The 18,846-nt window shown below is 38.2% G+C and overlaps 1 protein-coding gene across 2 annotated transcripts in view; it reads right to left on the reverse strand.

The window, feature by feature from the left end:
- Positions 1–18,846, reverse strand: part of LOC147314478 (leucine-rich repeat and fibronectin type III domain-containing protein 1-like protein) — a 194,423-nt gene that overhangs the window by 95,271 nt on the left and 80,306 nt on the right. For both annotated transcript variants that reach the window (XM_086261431.1, XM_086261430.1), the window contains exon 2: positions 14,873–14,976. The gene's annotated coding sequence lies outside the window, so the exon portion shown is untranslated. The remainder of the gene's footprint in view (positions 1–14,872; positions 14,977–18,846) is intronic.

Below are 18,846 nucleotides of genomic sequence, written 5' to 3' on the forward strand. Positions count from 1 at the left end.
CTTTGAAAATCGCCAAACAATAACTCCTTATTATTCAAAACAGGTGAGTGGTTTTTGAAATCTTTATTCTTCACTGTACTCTATAGGTCATGCTTTTGCCACAAACATAGATGGAACCCATGTGTGACCTTTCGTATATCGCCACTACATCAACACCACCATCACCACATCTGTTCCTTTGGACAATCCTCAATTTTGTATTAACCAGAATAAAAAATCCACTGCAAGGCAAGGCAAGGCAAATTTATTTGTATAGCACAATTCAACAACAAGGTGATTCAAAGTGCTTTACAGAGACATTAGAAACAAAAACAAATAAAAAGCATGATTTAAAATTGATTAAAACAAGCAAACAAACAAACTAACTAAACACACACATTTCACACCTGTTCGCGCGATCTGAACCCTTATCGTAAGGGGAGCTACCAGTCCTTCTGTGGACGAGCTACTTTCTATTTTAAATTCCCTGAATTTAAAATACTCTCTAGACCCAGTCTAGACCCAGTTGGGGAGCTACCCAGAGCTCTAATCCCACACCTGTTCGCGCGATCTGAACCCTTATCGTAAGGGGAGCTACCAGTCCTTCTGTGGACGAGCTACTTTCTATTTTAAATTCCCTGAATTTAAAATACTCTCTAGACCCAGTCTAGACCCAGCTGGGGAGCTACCCAGAGCTCTAAACCCACTTAACAAACAAACAAACAAACAAACAAACAAAACAGTATATAAAATCAAAACAGATAAAATCAGAACAGTAGATAAAATCAGTAGTTAATGTAAGTTTTGAAATTTAAGCTTAACAAACAAACAAAACAGTATATAAAATCAAAACAGATAAAATCAGAAATAGATAAGATCAGTAGTTAGTGTAAGTTTTGAAATTTAAGCTTAAAAGTGTGGATTTGGTGCTTTATTCAAATGCAGCTGAGAATAGGTGAGTCTTCAACCTGGATTTAAATAAACTGAGTGTTTCAGCTGATCTGAGGCTTTCTGGGAGTTTGTTCCAGATATAAGGAGCATAAAAGCTGAATGCAGCTTCTCCGTGTCTGGTTCTGACTCTGGGAACTGATAAAAGACCGGATCCAGATGACCTGAGGGATCTGGAAGGTTCATACTGGGTCAGGAGGTCACTGATGTATTTTGGTCCTAAACCATTCAGAGCTTTATAGGCCAGCATCAGAATTTTAAAGTCTATCCTCTGACGGACAGGCAGCCAGTGTAAAGACCTCAGAGCTGGACTGATGTGGTCCACTTTTTTGGTCTTAGTGAGGACTCGAGCAGCAGAGTTCTGAATGAGCTGTAGTTGTCTGACTGATTTTTTAGGTAGACCTGTAAAGATGCTGTTACAGTAATCAAGCCTACTAAAGATGAATGCATGGACTAGTTTTTCCAGGTCCTGTTGAGACATCAGATCTTTTATCCTTGAAATATTCTTGAGGTGATAGTAAGCTGATTTTGTTATTGTCTTAATGTGTTTTTCTAAGTTTAGGTCTGCATCCATCACTACACCCAAATTTCTCGCCTGGTTTGTGGTTTTTAGATGTATAGATTGAAGTTCTCTGGTGACCTGTAATCGTTTTTCTTTGGCGCCAAAGACTATTACTTCAGTTTTGTTTTTGTTTAGTTGGAGAAAATTGTGGCACAACCAGTCATTAATTTCCTCAATGCATTTACCAAGAGCCTGTACAGGGCCTCGGTCTCCTGGTGACATTGTGATATATATTTGTGTGTCATCTGCATAGCTGTGGTAGTTTATTTTGTTGTTCTTTATAATCTGTGCCAGTGGGAGCATGTAAATGTTAAACAGAGGGGGTCCCAAGATGGAACCTTGGGGAACTCCACATGTGATACTTGTCTGCTCAGATGTGAAGTTACCTATTGATACAAAGTATTTCCTGTTTTCTAAGTACGTTTTGAACCAGTTTAGTACAGTTCCTGAAAGACCTGCCCAGTTCTCCAGTCGTTTGAGTAATATGTTGTGGTCAACTGTATCAAATGCTGCACTGAGATCCAGTAAAACTAGGACTGACATTTTTCCACTGTCTGTGTTCAGACATATGTCATTAAACACTTTTGTCAGAGCGGTTTCAGTGCTGTGGTTCTGTCTAAAACCTGACTGGAAGGCATCGTAGCAGTTATTCTGTTTTAAGAAGTAATTGAGCTGTTGAGAAACTGCTTTTTCAATGATCTTACTTAAAAATGGGAGATTTGAGATCGGCCTGTAGTTTTTCATTTGTGTCTTGTCAAGATTGTCCTTTTTCAGTATAGGTTTGATTACAGCAGTTTTTAGTGGTTCTGGAAACACACCTGACATTAAGGAAAAGTTGACGATCTGTAACAGGTCTGACTCTAAAGTCTTTGAGACCTTTTTGAAAAAACTTGTTGGCAGGACATCTAAACAGCAAGAGGAGGAGTTCAGTTGACCTAAGATGTCCTCCAGGTCTTTGCTGTTAATCGGGTGAAACTGTTTGATGGTGTTTAAACAGTTTTTCGGTGGACACAGTACATATCCTGGATCTGCTGTTGATGTACCAACTGCTTGTCTAATCTTTTGGATTTTGTCTGTGAAGAATTTGGCAAAGTCATTGCAGGCCATGGTTGAATGAAGTTCAGCTGCCACTGTCACAGGAGGGTTTGTTAGCCTGTCAACTGTAGAAAATAAGACCCGAGCATTATGGCTGTTTTTAGTGATGATGTCAGAGAAGTAGGACCTTCTTGCACTCCTCAGTTGTAAATTATAATTGTGAAGTTTCTCTTTATAGATGTCATAATGAACCTGGAGGTTTGTTTTTCTCCATCTGCGCTCAGCTTTCCTACACTCTCTTTTTTCATTTTTCACTAGTGTGGAGTTTCTCCATGGAGACTTTTTCCTTCCAGAGATAACCTTCACCTTAATGGGAGCAATAGTGTCCATTACATTTAACATTTTTGCATTAAAGCTATTGACGAGCTCATTGACTGAACCTTTGGACAGGTCAGGTGTTAATGGGAAGACCTGGTTAAAGATCTCACTACTGTCTTCAGTTATACACCGTTTTGTGATCACTGCTGTTGATATATTTGTGTGGGCTGAGATTTTACTTTCAAAGAAAACACAGTAATGATCAGATAAGCCCACATCAGACACAGTAATGTTTGAAATGCTCAGGCTCTTGGAGATCAGTAGGTCGAGAGTGTGTCCTCTATTATGTGTGGCCTCTGTTACATGCTGAGTCAGCCCAAAGTTGCCCAGAGTGTTACTCAGGTCTTTAGTCCCTTTGTCCTGAGGGTTGTCCACATGGATGTTAAAATCCCCAACAATAATTACACAGTCGAAATCAACACAGATCACAGACAGCAGTTCACTGAGGTCATTAAAAAAGTCTGTGCAGTATTTGGGAGGCCTGTAAACATTAAGAAACACAACTTTGGATGGGGCCTTTAGCTGTAAAGCCACATATTCAAAAGACTGAAAACTTCCAGGAGATAGATGCTTACATTGAAATGATTCATTAAATAAGACAGCAACCCCTCCTCCTCTCCTGCTCACCCTGGCCTCACTGATAAAACTGTAGTTAGGAGGGGTCGTCTCGATGAGAACAGCTCCACTGTTATTTTGGTCCAACCAAGTTTCAGTTAAAAACATAAAATCAAGGCTGTGCTCAGTGATTAAATCATTAATTAAAAATGTTTTCCCAGCTAAAGATCTAATGTTTAATAAAGCCAACTTAAGTGTTTTAGAGGCATTACTTGTCCCCTCGTGTTTGGGAGCAGTCTGTGGCACACAAGGTATGTTTACTATATTTAAAGATCTTTTAGAGTGCAGCTCTCTGTGTTTTGACCAGGCCACATGTCTCCTTCTGTCACCTAAAAGTACAGAAATTTTAAAACCTTCTAGTAAACAGGGTCCCAGCTTCTTCTGGGAAAAGTCACCACTGCCATAATCCTCGCAGCCCGGACCCTCCACACATCACACATCAGACTGCGGAGACAAAGCATGAAGGTGGTAAGGAGGAACTAAGGGGGGCGAGGCTGGGCAATGTGACTTCGATTGCTCTGTTGAGGGTGGGGCTCGGTGGCGAACCTTTGGCTGCTTTGGTGGGGGGTTTATGGGGGACAAAGAGGGAATCGGCCGGGGGGTAGATCTGAGCCCAGCATTGACCCGCTCCATCATCTCTTCAGTGAATTTCAGGTGTGGGGAGGAGGGAGAAAGGGAGGGGGAGGAGGGTGATGGGGGTGATGGCCTGTCAGGGGTTTGGGGGACTGGGGAAGTTCCTGGTCCTGGTCGTTGGTGTTGTTGAGAGAGTTGGAGGCAAATAGGGACCCCTCTTCTTGCCTCTTCTTGCCTCAGATGTCTCTCCTTTCTGAGGCTCTTCCTCAGATGCCATTGATGTCTCTCCTTTCTGAGGCTCTTCCCGGGTGGGGGCAGATGGAGCTCCTCCTCAAGGTTTCTGCTGGGCTTTGTCTGTTCTTGGAGTACTGTTTGTTCCTCTTTATGAGATAACTCCTCGTTTATCTCAGCCTTGGCTCCAGGCACAGATGGATGACGTATGGAATAAAACAAGTTGGAGGTGAACAGTTTCACCCCTGACTTGTTAAAATTAAATCCATTTGCTTTAAACAGATGCCTGCGTTCCCAAAAAATATTAAAGTTGTTGATAAAATGCACTGAGTGGTCAGCACATGCTGATATAAGCCATTTATTCAGTGTAAACAGCCTGCTGAATCTCTCGTCTCCTCCTCTGACCGGCGGTACAGGCCCACTGATGAATACAGCTGCATTCAGAGAGTTTACAGTGTTTAATAATCCAGTAAAGTCCCGTTTCAGAACCTCCGATTGTTGTTTGGACACATCGTTTGACCCTGTATGCAGGGCAATGTTTGTCACAGTTGGATATTCATCTGCAATTTGAGGAATTCTCTCCTTCAGGATGTTGACCATATCGTTAGGAAAGCAGAGGACTTTAGTGTTCTTACCGCACATGCTTTGTACATCCTTTACAGCAGAGTCACCCACAATCAGCGTTTCAGGCCTAGCCTTTAGCTTTCCCCGTGGATCAGTCAATATCTGCAAAGTATCAATTTATGCCAATAATAGTGGGTTTGTGCCTGTGTGCACATATGTCTGCCGAAGCTTGTATGCTCACTTATACTGTGTTTCAGGCCCTGCACTTATCCTGTGTCCACCATGCTTTCCTAGAGTACGCTGCACCATGCAATGGAGATGGATTACCCTGTCAGTATTCTTGCAGAATCACTGGAGAGCATCTTGTGTGTGTAATGTACTGTGTGTGTGCTAAAGCATGAACATGCGCATGTGTGCCTCTGCACATGTGCTTACTGACTGCTTATAGTGCAGCTGAATGTCTGTTTGAATAATTAACACATGTAATTTTGCTTAAGGATCTATTTAAGGGCGTATAAGCATGCACTCTTTACTATAGTGTTTACTATAGACAGTAGAAAAATACTTCCATTACAGCTCATAAGTGCATAAGTGTTCATGTACATAAGTGCATGCCTTTGTGGCGTCCTGTGTAACCACAGAAATGTATGTGCATGTATATGTGTGTATGTGTATGAGCGTGCATGTGTGTGTGCTCAGATGCCCTTTGGTGTGTGTTTCATGTTTTTGTCTTGAAGCATGCTCAATCACCCAGGTGGGGAAATCTCAAAAAGCTCATTCTGTTCATCTGGACCTAGTATCTAAAAACGCTACGTCCAGATGAACAGAATCAACTTTCTGCGAACTTTGCTCTATTGAGAAAACTGGGTTACTAACAAACTCATCTGTACTCACCATTAACACGTCATTGTGCAATGCTTTCCTGTGCTTAATCTCTGTATAATACTACAATGATTGATGGCAAAAGTGCACACTTTACACCTTCACGTCAGCAATATGTCAGCTGTCACTGCAACAAAACTGCACCTCATATACACCTATTTGTCTTTTCTCATGTCACCTCCTCAGTAATAAAAACCCATTATGCTTTCTTCCCACTGAATCAAGCGAAAGAACAAAGTAAAGTAAAAAGGTAAAACTAATAGCCGAAAGCTAAAATCAAGGCACAGAAAGGCATGAAAGAAAGTGAATGAAGGATAGGTGAAAACTGTGGCAAGAGCAATGGAAAGAGATAAAGCTATAGCAAAAACAAAGTGCTCCTCCAGAATGGGTTATGTGTCAAAACCAGCGTTGAAGGCAAAGCTTTCATTGGCTGCAAATAACTTGGTGGGGGCCTGTAGCTAAGCAACAGCCAATGACACATAGATGGTAACAGTGAGGAGGTGGGAAGAACGTGTGTGTGTATGTGTGTGTTATGCTTGTGGGGGTGTAGTGAGAGTGTGTGTATGGGGGCTGTGAGAAAGTACAAGATTGGTCTGGAGATCTCGCAAGTAATGAATCTGGAGTGTTGCCGTCAGAAAGGGTGAACGTGGGGGAGAGAGAGTCATAGAATGAGAGTAAAAGACAGAAAAAAAGAGAGCTTGTACTTGTGTGGCATTCAAAGTACACGAGCAGTGCAGTGGTCCACTGTTTATTTGTGTATGAGATACTATTTGCATTATTTATTTTTCAAAACAACTAAAGATCAATCAGAGAATCAATCCCAACCTTTTTAACAAAATAATATTTTATCGCTTCTTATCAGTTTGAGGTACCCCCTAAAGTATATCCAGATTCCCTCTAGAGTCCCTCTTCGCACAACCAAGCTTGCTTTCTTTTTCATCTGATACAAAATCACATGTCATTTAACAGTTAGTAAAACCTTGATGAAAAGATATATAGTGGAGGAAAAATGCTTGTTTTGAATCACAAAGTGCATATAAGAGTTTGGCAGTTTCCAGAGTATTGAAACAAAAAAAATGCAGTTAATCAGTTAAACTATTAGAGCCCCAGCTGGGTTTAAATGTGTTATTTAAATGGGTTCTTTGATTAAAGACTGAAATTAAAATTCTGCTGCCTTTTATGAAGACGATCTATCGATCTATCTATCTATCTATCTATCTATCTATCTATCTATCTATCTATCTATCTATCTATCTATCTATCTATCTATCTATCTATCTATCTATCTATCTATCTATCTATCTATCTATCTAGACAGACAGACAGACAGACAGACAGACAGACAGACAGGTTGAGGGACGAGGGCGCAACCTCTGTATAGCAAGGATCCGCCCTACCAAAGGGAGAAACTGAATTCCTGATGGCCCTGTTGTGCTGCTCTGTAGCTGACCCAGACCTTCCCATGGAGGAGAACAAGAGATGAATGAGACACTTCCTCCGTGGGCATCACTATTATTGTAGCCCATGAACTGTTCTGTTCACTCTCTGAAATGAGTTGGAAAATGTGTTCTAGTTCTTCTCCTTGCCAGGGCAGCAGCTGCCTCAGCTAGAACGTCACATGTGTTATTTCCTTGAAAAAAGGAATTAAAAAAACTATTTCCAATTAAATTTGTTTTAATTTTATTAAAAGTTCTGTGACAAATTAATGTCTTGAATAATAATTTGGGAAAATTAGCTTATTCTACACTGAGTCCGGGAGCTAACGATCTACTGTAGTAGTTAATTTTGTAATTGCTAAGTCCTCAGATTACTATTTCAAAATGCAAGGTTTTAATTTGAATGAAACGACAAAAAAATTTATTTCACTGTTTTTCTTTTAAACTTATTTTTCAGCCTTTTTTTTTTTTACACTCAGCCGTTACTCCACACTCTGCCAGAGTCTGCCACAAGAGTCATTTTAATACTTTTCTATCCAGAAGTTTTATTAACCACCTAGGAGCTGGCGTCGACATATGTGGACATCACATTTTGTCTAGACCAAAACAATAGGTTTTGCTCTACGAGGGCCTGATGTCCACTTACGAGAACATTATACTGCCACTGCTTTAAAACAAATGTCCACATATGTGGATCTCATTTTTCTCAGAATTCTTTGTTTTTATATTCATCAGGTCCCAATCAGCCCAAATAGCAAAGAGAAATTAAAGATGCATGCCGTGAAAGAGTTAGAGTATTAGGAGGTAAAATTTCTACGCTTAAATTTTTACGTTTCTACAGTATTCTATAGATATGTACTTTTTCCTTTGTAGACCATTTTAGTGACACTTGAATAAACTCAACTTGGAGCTGATGTGAATAGGTCACATGCATTGTTCAACCAGGAAGTGCAACCACATTTTCAAGTTTCATATAGTCTTGGCACAGCTTGGATTCATATTGCAGTCTGCAGACTTCAATCATAATATTTTATTGAACTTATAGTTACTGAGTGAATGAGTCTTTAATGATTAATTTCTGGTCTTTGAAGGACACATGAGTCTCCCAGGGAGCACAGAGAGATCATTGTGCATTTATTTGAGTCCTACTGTACTGTCATCCTGAACATCCTAGGCCTTCTAGTAACAGTACAGTTTTGAGGGCTGTGTCCAGTAGAGTACTTTCTTTTCAAAGTGATAATCATGAAAGCATTCACATTTTCCATTAGTAAGTGATCATTACATGTGCAGACATTATATTTCTGATGCTAATGATCAAATGAGTTCAGTAAGAGGGTCTTAACTTCAGTTTAATAAGCTTTAAGAAATATGTAGTAATTTACAGAACTGAAGGAATTTCAGTTGGCTGAGATGAACTGTCTCTTCAAAGGTAAGACACCTGTCCTCTGACAGGTAATTCAAATCTGTCAAAGTACCGGATATGTTGAAAGCAAATGCCCCCCTGGGAACAGTGACTATGATGATACATATATACATACATACACAATGCCTGCTGCACTGTGCAAGTTAAATGTACCACATGACTCCAAGCTTCAAATACAGCCATACAGCACATTAAAAATGATCTTTCTGAAAACCATCACAGGTTGCTGTGTTATGTTGTGGCAAGACTGAGGCATTTCTGATCACCTCCTTTTTCTGTGTCACTAAAGCTCAAGGTTATATCAAGTGTAGGGAATGTAGTTTCATTGAAAAGCTCCATTGTCAGGTGTTATTTCTCAATTAGATACTTTAGATGCATTTCTTTTATCTAACTGTTTGTCTGTGAAATGTAAAGAAACTTCATAATCAAACAAGTTAGATAGGAAGTTAGTTAGGCAGGGTTTTTTTCTGCCTAAACTAAATGCATCCATCCCTCCATCTATCCAACATAACTACATATGTTCTTTTTTTTTATTATAGTCTCAAGAGGAATGGGATTGACTTCTTTCTAACCCATTAGGCCTCGGTCACACAAGCCTAGAGAGTGGTCTGAGGCCCTCTGGTGATTGCCAGGAGGTGGTGAGGGATTGGGGAAGTTTCTGGCAGACCCTGGCATAAAGGTGTTGCTTTTTGAAATGGGTTGGTTGGAGTTAAATGCACAACTTCTAATTTAAAGGTGGTTTTCTCACTTTTTTCAACTGTCACTATAGTTTGGACAGTATTAAGTAAATGTTGAGTGTTTGCAGACAACTGAGCATCTTTCATGTAAACTGATTTCGCCCAACATCAGCCAGCAACGTCTGGCAACCACTCTTGAGCTGGTCTGGGTGTACACGTTTTAGGTCTGTGTGACTAATGCAACATGACTGAATGTGAGTGGTTAAAGTCATCACCTATATAGGAGATGATAAACAAAGTCGTCCTGGCCAACCTCTATTTTCACACACACACACACACACACACACACACACACACACACACACACACACACAGACAGATAGATTTCACAAATCTGAGCTGGGGAAAGTAACAGACACTTGCTAATGGCATTTTGGTTACATGAGTCCTGTTTCTATTTCTTTCTCTTAACATTTCACTTTTTAATCTCTTTTTCTCATCATGTGATAGTCATCCTCTGTTTGTTTGTTTGTTTTTCTGTTCTGTTTTTTTTTCTCTCTTTTTTTCTTTGCATGGTTCTTGGACTCTCCTTTGTAACATTTGGTTCTCTCCTGTTAGTACAATATGTAATGAGATGATTGTGGCTGCCCGGACAGTGCATTAGTGCTTGTTGTGCTGTAATACTACCATGGCATCTGGTTTATTGTAATACTAACCATACACACACACGCACACACACACACACACACACACACACACACACACACACACACACACACACTATAGTTTCTCAGTTTTATACCTACTTAACACCAATAGCATTTTGTTACTCTATTCTTCAATTACTTACTTAATAATTCTCAACTTTAACTTGTAATTTAATTGCATTAAAAATTTCTAATTCACATTTAACTTATTATACTTTTACTTACCATTATGCTAAGAAACAGTGTCCACTGTGTAAACTCAAACACTAGACAATGTGGCTGCATATGTCATTAACTTTTTATTCTTACTTTGGATTTTCTGGTGGAGTGGAGCTTGTAATAATGAGACGCAGTAGCTTTGACAAACTAAAAATGTGAAATTGTATCATTTCAAACTTTCTCTCTCATCTACTTCTGAGTAGGATCATTTCTACCCTTACTCCCTAATTCCATCCCCAAAAGCTAATCATGCAATAGCAAAAGACAGAAACAACATTAACATGACTTCTGCCATCAAGGGAATACAAAGATGTATAAGCAATTTGGCATTAGAACAGGGATAGCCATATTAAAAGGAGCAAAACTGGGGACCTATGAAAAGTGAAATAACCAAAATTTAGAGTTACTGGATTTTGTACTAATCACCAGCATCATTAAACCAAAAATAATGGTCACAGAAGCCACGCCTCCATAGTGTTTCATTTATAACCAGAACAAATATATAAATATGTGCGCTATCAACCACAAGAATTCATTCACAATCAGGAGCCCAAGCTAAAAATATAAATGGATTACCATATATTATTACTATAATGAATAGTATACTGGATTGGATACCACAATGCTGAAAGGAAGATCCCAGATTACAACATGGACACACTGGGAGTTCATTGTCTGCAAAGGACATTATTAAACTACATTATCTTTTGTTTCTTTAGAAAATGCTCATTGCTAAATTAATTATCAACTTGGAAAGAGCTAACTGCAAGATTTAAGCATCAAGATTTAGCTAAAGTCATGAAACTGTGACGAAGACAATCATCTACCTATTTCCCTATGGATGAAAATGCAGGTTTCTGATATCATGGCCTTTGAGTAAAAAAGGACTGATATACGGTTTTATCCATCATCTACCATATATCTGTTTTCTTTCACTCTTTTTTTCATTCCGTGATTCCTCTCATGCTTTCTTCCATCTGCTCCTACCTGTCCTTGTTCTTATCCTCATTTCCTCATCCTCTTTCGTCTGCTTTTTCAAGGTATTATACAAGTTTGGTGGCGAAAGATGTGTCTCAATTTGCAGATAGCAGTACCAAGCAGTTCTAATTTAAGGATTATGGTGATTGGAGAGTAATATTATTACAGGAGAAAAGTAAAAGGTAAAAGTAAAGCACAAATGAGAAGACTGAAAGAGTAGAAGACAGAAAGAGTAAAAGAAAAGAGGACATCAGGCACATTGAGAAAGGAAGCTGATCAGCATGCAATCACTGATGAGAGAGGTAAAGGTAAACGCAAAATATCAGGAAATGGTTCGTAGAAAGAAAGGGGAGAGACATGCTTGCCACTTGGTAGTCATTACAGAGAAGCTTTCTCCATTCAGGAGCTCGGTGTGCAGCTGTCGCTTCAGGGAACTGATCACATACACCCTGAGTCACAGAGACAAACACACACATATATACAAACACACACACATGATTTCTATTACACACATGCACACATGCCTTGGGCTGTGCTTTGAACTGATCCTTGCCACTAGAGAGAGGCACTATGAGAGCTGGCTGATAATAATATTATCCTATGGCCTTCATATGGTAATATGGTTTTATTGCTATGAAGAAATATGAATATTATGGCTTTCACAGGCAGCTTAGGGAATTACATGGCTGTCATGGTTCTCAGCTTCAATAGAATGTTTAGATTCTCTATTTATCTAAGGTCTCTGGGTGGGAAATCTATTAAGTTTTGCTCTGATATCTGCTGGCATGTTGTATATACCTACAAGTATGGATAAAGACAAAGTGCAAGACATGCCTCTCCACCAAGTAAAGGTCACAGTTTAGCACACAGACTAACACACTTCTAGACAAAAAAACCCAAATGAGGCTGTGTCATGATACAGCTGAATAAACTCAGATACAGGATCATTTATCCCAACATATTTGCTGATAAAGAGCAAATAAACCTGGTTTGTGCAATAAAATAATTATACTTTTAAACTATGTGTAAATTTGCCTCTTTTTTTCCTCAAGTCCCATTTTGGTGGTCTAATTATCCGAATAAGGGCTTGCATTTATAAAATTGCATTAATTCAGGTATAGCCTCTTGCCTTACATCATATTTTAAATGTATGGGGTGTTCCATAGTATCTGTTTAATTACTTTTGCATTAGGAAACAATTCATGTAGGAGAATTTGGAGAATATAAAGTGAATGTACTTTTTCATGGCAATTTTGAGAGTAAAGAACATGCTCTTATTTAAAGTGTCACACACATACAGCAGGGACTTGAGCCTATTACACATCTTGTATATGTCACCAGTCTGTCGTACAGTAGGGCTACCACCAAGTCATCCTTTACTATTTATTTATTTTATGTTATTTATGTTTTTATAATTACACCTGTTTAACTTCTGGTAAGCGTGTCCCTTCTCAATCAATGAGTTTTTCCTAGCTAGCTTGCTAAAGGAGTAATCAGTAATAGAAACTTTATCTGTTAACATGAGTGCTTGTTTACTTGTCAATACTAGCTCTGTTTTCCACAATGTCCACCTCAAAACTGATCCCAGAGCAGTAAAAGCAGTGCCAGGTGCAGCTTGTATTGCATGCTAGTCTCCCATTGGTGTCTAATTAAAGAACACATGTTTATCCACAATGCACGCACAAAGTAGAAGCTAATGGCTTCTGAGCCTTATAAGCTCAAACTTTTTTCAACAGGCTATGGACGTGCCCATCAAACTGACAGATACTACTGATTTCAGTGGAATCGTAGTCAAGCAGAGTCAAGCCTGCTTCTGAAGACAAAAGTCAATTATGGCCAGTAATTTAAAGGATGGGTGCAAACAGCACATTATGGTGTTTGAGATGTAAGAAGAAAGATCACTGAGAAAAGCGAAACCTGTTTTGTAATAGGTAAAAATAGCCAAAAGTATGGATATCACATGGTTTAAGGACACATTCATTAGAGTGTGTCATAAAAGTAATTAGGCAGATAAGAAGTAAGTTGACTGACTCTATGTCTCGTACAACCAGCAAGTCAAAAGAAAGAACTGAATCTGCATACTTTGTCCCTATAGGCTTTGATGTTAAACAATGACTCAATAAAAATTAATCATCATAGGACTACTGCATTCACACAAAATTGCTGACTCTTTTATATGGTATAAACATTTCTTATTCAGTGTATAAAATCTAAATTAGCTGACCGTGCAAAACTAAAAAAATAATGTAGAGCAATTTGTTATACAAAAAGGTAAATGGCCTTGCAAGAGCGTTATCTTCCTAACGAAAATAAACGAAACATTAAAGAAATGTACAAGAAATATGCAGATGTGATGTGTTTTAAGTGTTCCTATATTTTTTTTAAATGCTGTCTATTTGAACAATATATAGAATGGATAATCATAGGTCTATAATTACTTGTTTATAGCTTTTCCTGTATAGCTTGTCATGTTCGTCTTGATAACTTCTGGTTTGTCCCTAGTGATCCAAAGGACAAAACCATTCCATAAAATCCACAGTAATTGTGCTTTGGTAACAATCCCAGACAGTTTAAAAAATTCTCCTGGCTTGGTTTCTGACAAAAAAAAACAAGACATCCTCAAATAAAGGAAAACATAACAGTAACTATACCAATATTATGTAAAAAAAAAAACCAAAAACCCAAACCCAGACATACATAGATCTCTCTCAGGGACTTCAAAAGTATCCTTTTAAAAGACAACTCTCTGTCCTTTGTGAATTTCAACTGACAAACAGGAATCTGATGGATGCAACTGAATGACTACTGACCTGTGCTCAGAGTATGTTTTTAATCATTGCTACTAAAAACAAAAACTAATAAATAAACACTGAGGTTATGCTTCTGTTAAGCACAAACACCCTAGTAAAAGACAGTATATAATGTAAAAATATAATGGAATTTTAGATAAAGGCAGACATGTGGCAGCTAATCATCTGCAAATGTTTTACAATGAAAACTTATTTATCTCTCATCCATCCATCTATAGTCCTTCTATCCTGTATCAGGGCCAGCAAGGGCAGTCTCCCTGCTTGGCGTAGCTGTCTGACTGCCTAAAGCAGTGTGCCTAATATGCCTGCAATACAGGCAGAGAAAAATGGAGTAAAAAAAACACTGCTCTTATCACACACACACACACACACACACACACACACACACACACACACACACACACACACACATTACTTTACTTTCACATGTGAATTTGTGCACTCAAGGGCACATGCCTTGTTTTCCCATTCACTATGCATAAGAAAACCAAGGCTTGCAGCATGTCTCACTTACTGCTGAACTTGAAAGTATGAGGAAAAGAAACCATAAAACAGCTGAAGTTTATTTAGCAAACCTAACAAAAATGGATGTATATGTGTGTGTGTGAGCGTGTTCTAATGATATCAATTAGAGCTTAATGTAATATCCTATACTTACCCAATTTCCCAGAGGATCATTAAAGTTTTATTAAAGTTAATTGGCAATAACTGTTTATGTATGTTTCAGGTATAATTAAAGCAAAACAACAGTGTCACAGCTCCCAAATGAGCCGCTTTTGCAACCTCAGTTAGCACACTTTAAAACTCTACAGTACAACAAATACCAGTTAAAGCTGTAGCTAAAGCCATGCCTACCTCTATCTGGTGTTCTGTGTTTTAAGACTCAACATGAAGATAAACTGAGGTGGCAGGTAGATGGACAGAAAAGCAAGACAGAACAGCAAGCTGGATCCACAGACCTGTTGAAAAGAATAAAAAAAAAAAGACAATATTAGAGTTCAAATGTTTATAGCGATATCCCCAAAGTTGACATTGGTGACAATTTAAAGCCTTTATGAAACATCTAGTTCATAGAATTGTAGCTGAGTAAGTTACTGAGAAGTATGAATGAATAATTGCTAATTATAATCTGCAATTACTACGTGATTACACTTTAGGATGCCAGTGGGGCAAATTGACAAACACAATGGCGATTGGCCATCAGTTGTTGGTTTCACTGGGGTAATTGTTGGCATCAGTTTTGTTGTTCTATTTTGGCTAATTTAGTAGCCGCATACACTGACACTGAACTGTGTCTGAGGTAAAGGGCTATTCAGGAGCCAGTAAGGGGATGTGCTGCACGCAAACCTTTGTGAACATCAGCAATCACAACACATCCCCAAATCCAGAGTAAAACTTAGCATGGAAATGTTTGCATGAATATGTTTTCCACATATTATAGTAATCCATCAAATAGTTTTTCACAAGCTTTATATGTGAGATATTAAACACTGATACAACATCAAAAACATATTTGAAATTTGCAATGTATGCATGAGTGAATCAACTGCGCCTTTTTTTATCTCAGTGTTTGGAGTCTCTGCTGCTGTCTTTAAAGAGATCATCGCTTCTCTGTCTCCTACTTTTGTGTCTTCTCTGCTTCACACCATGTGTCTAACTGAGAAGATATCAATACTACAAATGTCATTCTCAAGTAGCAGTGCAGGAAACAGCTGTGGATGATCCAAGTCAGTAGGGTTAAACCTTAATGGATCATGAATGGGAATCTATTAAATACTTGCATGTATTTAATTGATACTACTGTATAGACTAACACACTCTATGAACTGGAGAGCTAAAAAGTAGAAAACTAGTTTCCTTTTCAGGAAGCTCTACTATATTTTACTTGGATATCAGTATTTTCTTCATGCTATAGAGGGAGGCAGTTCAAATATTTTCTAAAGCTTCCTGTGACAGTAGTTAAAGACAATCCATTTGCCATTATAGAAAATATTGATTACCTTTTGCATGTGTCAGTTTTTAGTACAAATGAGAAAAACCATGGTGGGAAGCTTAACTGTCTAAACCTACCACCATCTAATGCGGGTATGTGAAATATAAAACCTCCCACGGCTTTACTTTGACTACTCTGTAAACCTATTATATACTTTAACAAGCATCTTCAGTCACACTGTGTCTCAGCCATTATAAGTTAAATATACAGTAAATTCTTTCATGTCATAAGAGGGAGGACTTCTTTCATTGCTACCCTATATTTTTTTCCACTTATCTCAAAGTTAATCTATACCAAAAGCTTTCTAAAACACGACATCAAGTTACCAATTACATCCATGACGAACACAAGCCTAGAAGTCAGGGCGTGATGTGAATGTTCAATGCTTTAACTAAAAATACTTTTGGCATAATAAAATGTGGGCAGCGATGCAGAAATTATGTCACTTTTTAACAATTCGTCCAACATTGATCAAAGTGTTATCAAATTGAAAATGACAGTGCATACTTCTGTGTTTTGGTAGTGTACACAAACACACAGACGCACACATCAAACAGGACGGAGACACTTTGGCAGTCAGTTCCCAAGCCAGCTGAGCTAACAAGCTGCAAGTTATTAGAAAATCATTACTCACATCACAGGCCCAAAGGCGTCTCATCACTAAGACATGGAACAGCAATGTGACACAACGGTGGGACAACTGATCATTTTGTAGACACTTAACCTGACTTTCTTCAGATGGAAGAATGCAGACCAAAAAGCTAAAATACCATACTAAGCTTTTTCTTGATTTGAAACATCATGTCAAAGAGCAACGACAGCATCGAAGTTTTTTCTGTATGCACAACATGACTAACACGTCAGTGTTGCAGTTTACCTGACAGCACACAAGCACACACAACAAAGGCTGTTTGACAGTTAAAGTATTAATTATGTAATTTCATGAACACCCCCCCACACACACACACACATTCTTGTTTACCTCACTTAGTGAGGACATCTAATTGACATAATTCTTTCCCTGGCTGCTTACCCAAAACCTAATCATAACCTAATTGTAACCCTGATATTAAAACCACATTCTGAGCCTCAAAAATGCCTTCAAATTCGTGAGGACCTTGTGTGTCCTCACAAGTGACTGTTGGTCCCCACAAGTATAGTAGAATACCAATTTCTGGTCCTCACAAAGCCGTCTAAACAGGAATACACACACAAACACCTTTTGGATTGCCTCCTTTTATTTATGTGGCCTTTTAAGCTAAACATGTTTTGTTTTTCTTTGATTTCTTTAAAAAAAAACTGTATTCTACTATCAAAACAATCAAAACAATAATACACAAGGGGATACTTTGCATTATGATAGCCCTTACATCTGGTGCTACTTGCTTAAATGAGGTAGAGAAAACTATAGCAAGCTTTAGCTGAGCAGCTTTTCAAAAACAGTGTAGTTCATTTGAAAGTAGACAATTTTAATAGGCAAAAAAGGAAAAAAAAAATCCTACCAGAAAATGCGTTAACTCTGGTGAGTCTTAGGGGAGGTAAAAATAATCCTCAATCTTAAAGTAATAATTTCCCAGCGTGTATTTATAATTAGTAATGTGGAATTACTTAATTCATCTTATCAATTTAATTATAAATAGAGCCCATTGAATTACAGAATTCTGCTATTCAGTTGTTTAATTTGCTCCTTTTTTTATGAGGTGTAGCTCTTACTTCCTTGCACGCAGTACTGTGCAAACTCACAGCAGTCTCTTGACATCAACAACTAATGAAGGGCTCGGGAATTCTGGAATCCAGATTTCCCAGAATCTTGTCAAATAATCACTCATCCCTTAATTTTCCCATAATGTAGTGGTTGCTTTTCAAATAAACAGGAACGTGTTGGCTGGATCTATTGTGTTTCATTTCATGCCGTCATTTAGATTCTCTGACCTTTCAAAGGGCAGTGTTTATTTTGCTCATCATAACTCAACAGCATGTGCAATTGTGCTCATGTACAAATGCCTAGCGTAAACAAAGAATGATGAAACAAATACATAGAAAATGGAGGAGAACAGAAAACAATAAATGAAGGTCACAACACTAACTGAATGAATAAATTCAACCTGATCCTATAGCACTGTATAATATGTTCCTTCCCGAGTTGTCTTAGATTTAGGGTAATTACTGTTATTAATTACTATAATTCTGAGTATAATATTATAAGGTTAAAAAAATATCCAACTTTGAAATAGATAGTACAGGAAATAAATGATGATGCCTACCAACAACAAGATCTATTATTTGAAATGTAAAAGACCCACATGAGTCACGTGTTTCACTATAAGTCAGTGTTAACATGGATACATTGCATTTTAAATTACATTCTAAAAAGCTTGACACATTTTCCACATCGGATTTGGAAATATACTCCTCCCTTTGTTTATTAGAAATTGTTTATTATCCGTATACACCTTTACATGTAAAACAAGGCAGTTTTTAAGATAAACCTATTTCAGACTTACCATTAATAATTTTTCGGTCTCATGCTTTGCACCTGCCTTATTGTTTTATCTGAATCACTGCTCGGCTGTTTTGTAGGATCTTGAGAGCCATTGATATTCTGCTTAGTTTTCCTCTATATTTAGCATCTGCACTCTGCACTAGATACATTAGATGGTGGTAAAATGACCTGTCAGTGAGTTGGAGTGCATATATATGCGTGCGGTTTTGGGTGTGTAGGATCATGACTGAGACAGGGAAGAAGCAAAGTGTGTGTATAAAGTAGAACGTATAAAAATGAGCATCTTTGAGGTGTTCATGTGTTTGTGCCTGGATATGTGATGGCTACCACACA

Source organism: Aulonocara sp. 'chitande type north' Nkhata Bay, linkage group LG14 (genome assembly GCF_057382095.1).
Source record: "Aulonocara sp. 'chitande type north' Nkhata Bay isolate Kocher_YH1m ecotype deep benthic linkage group LG14, A_spYH_male_GT1.1, whole genome shotgun sequence".
NCBI classification, from domain to species: Eukaryota; Metazoa; Chordata; class Actinopteri; order Cichliformes; family Cichlidae; genus Aulonocara; species Aulonocara sp. 'chitande type north' Nkhata Bay.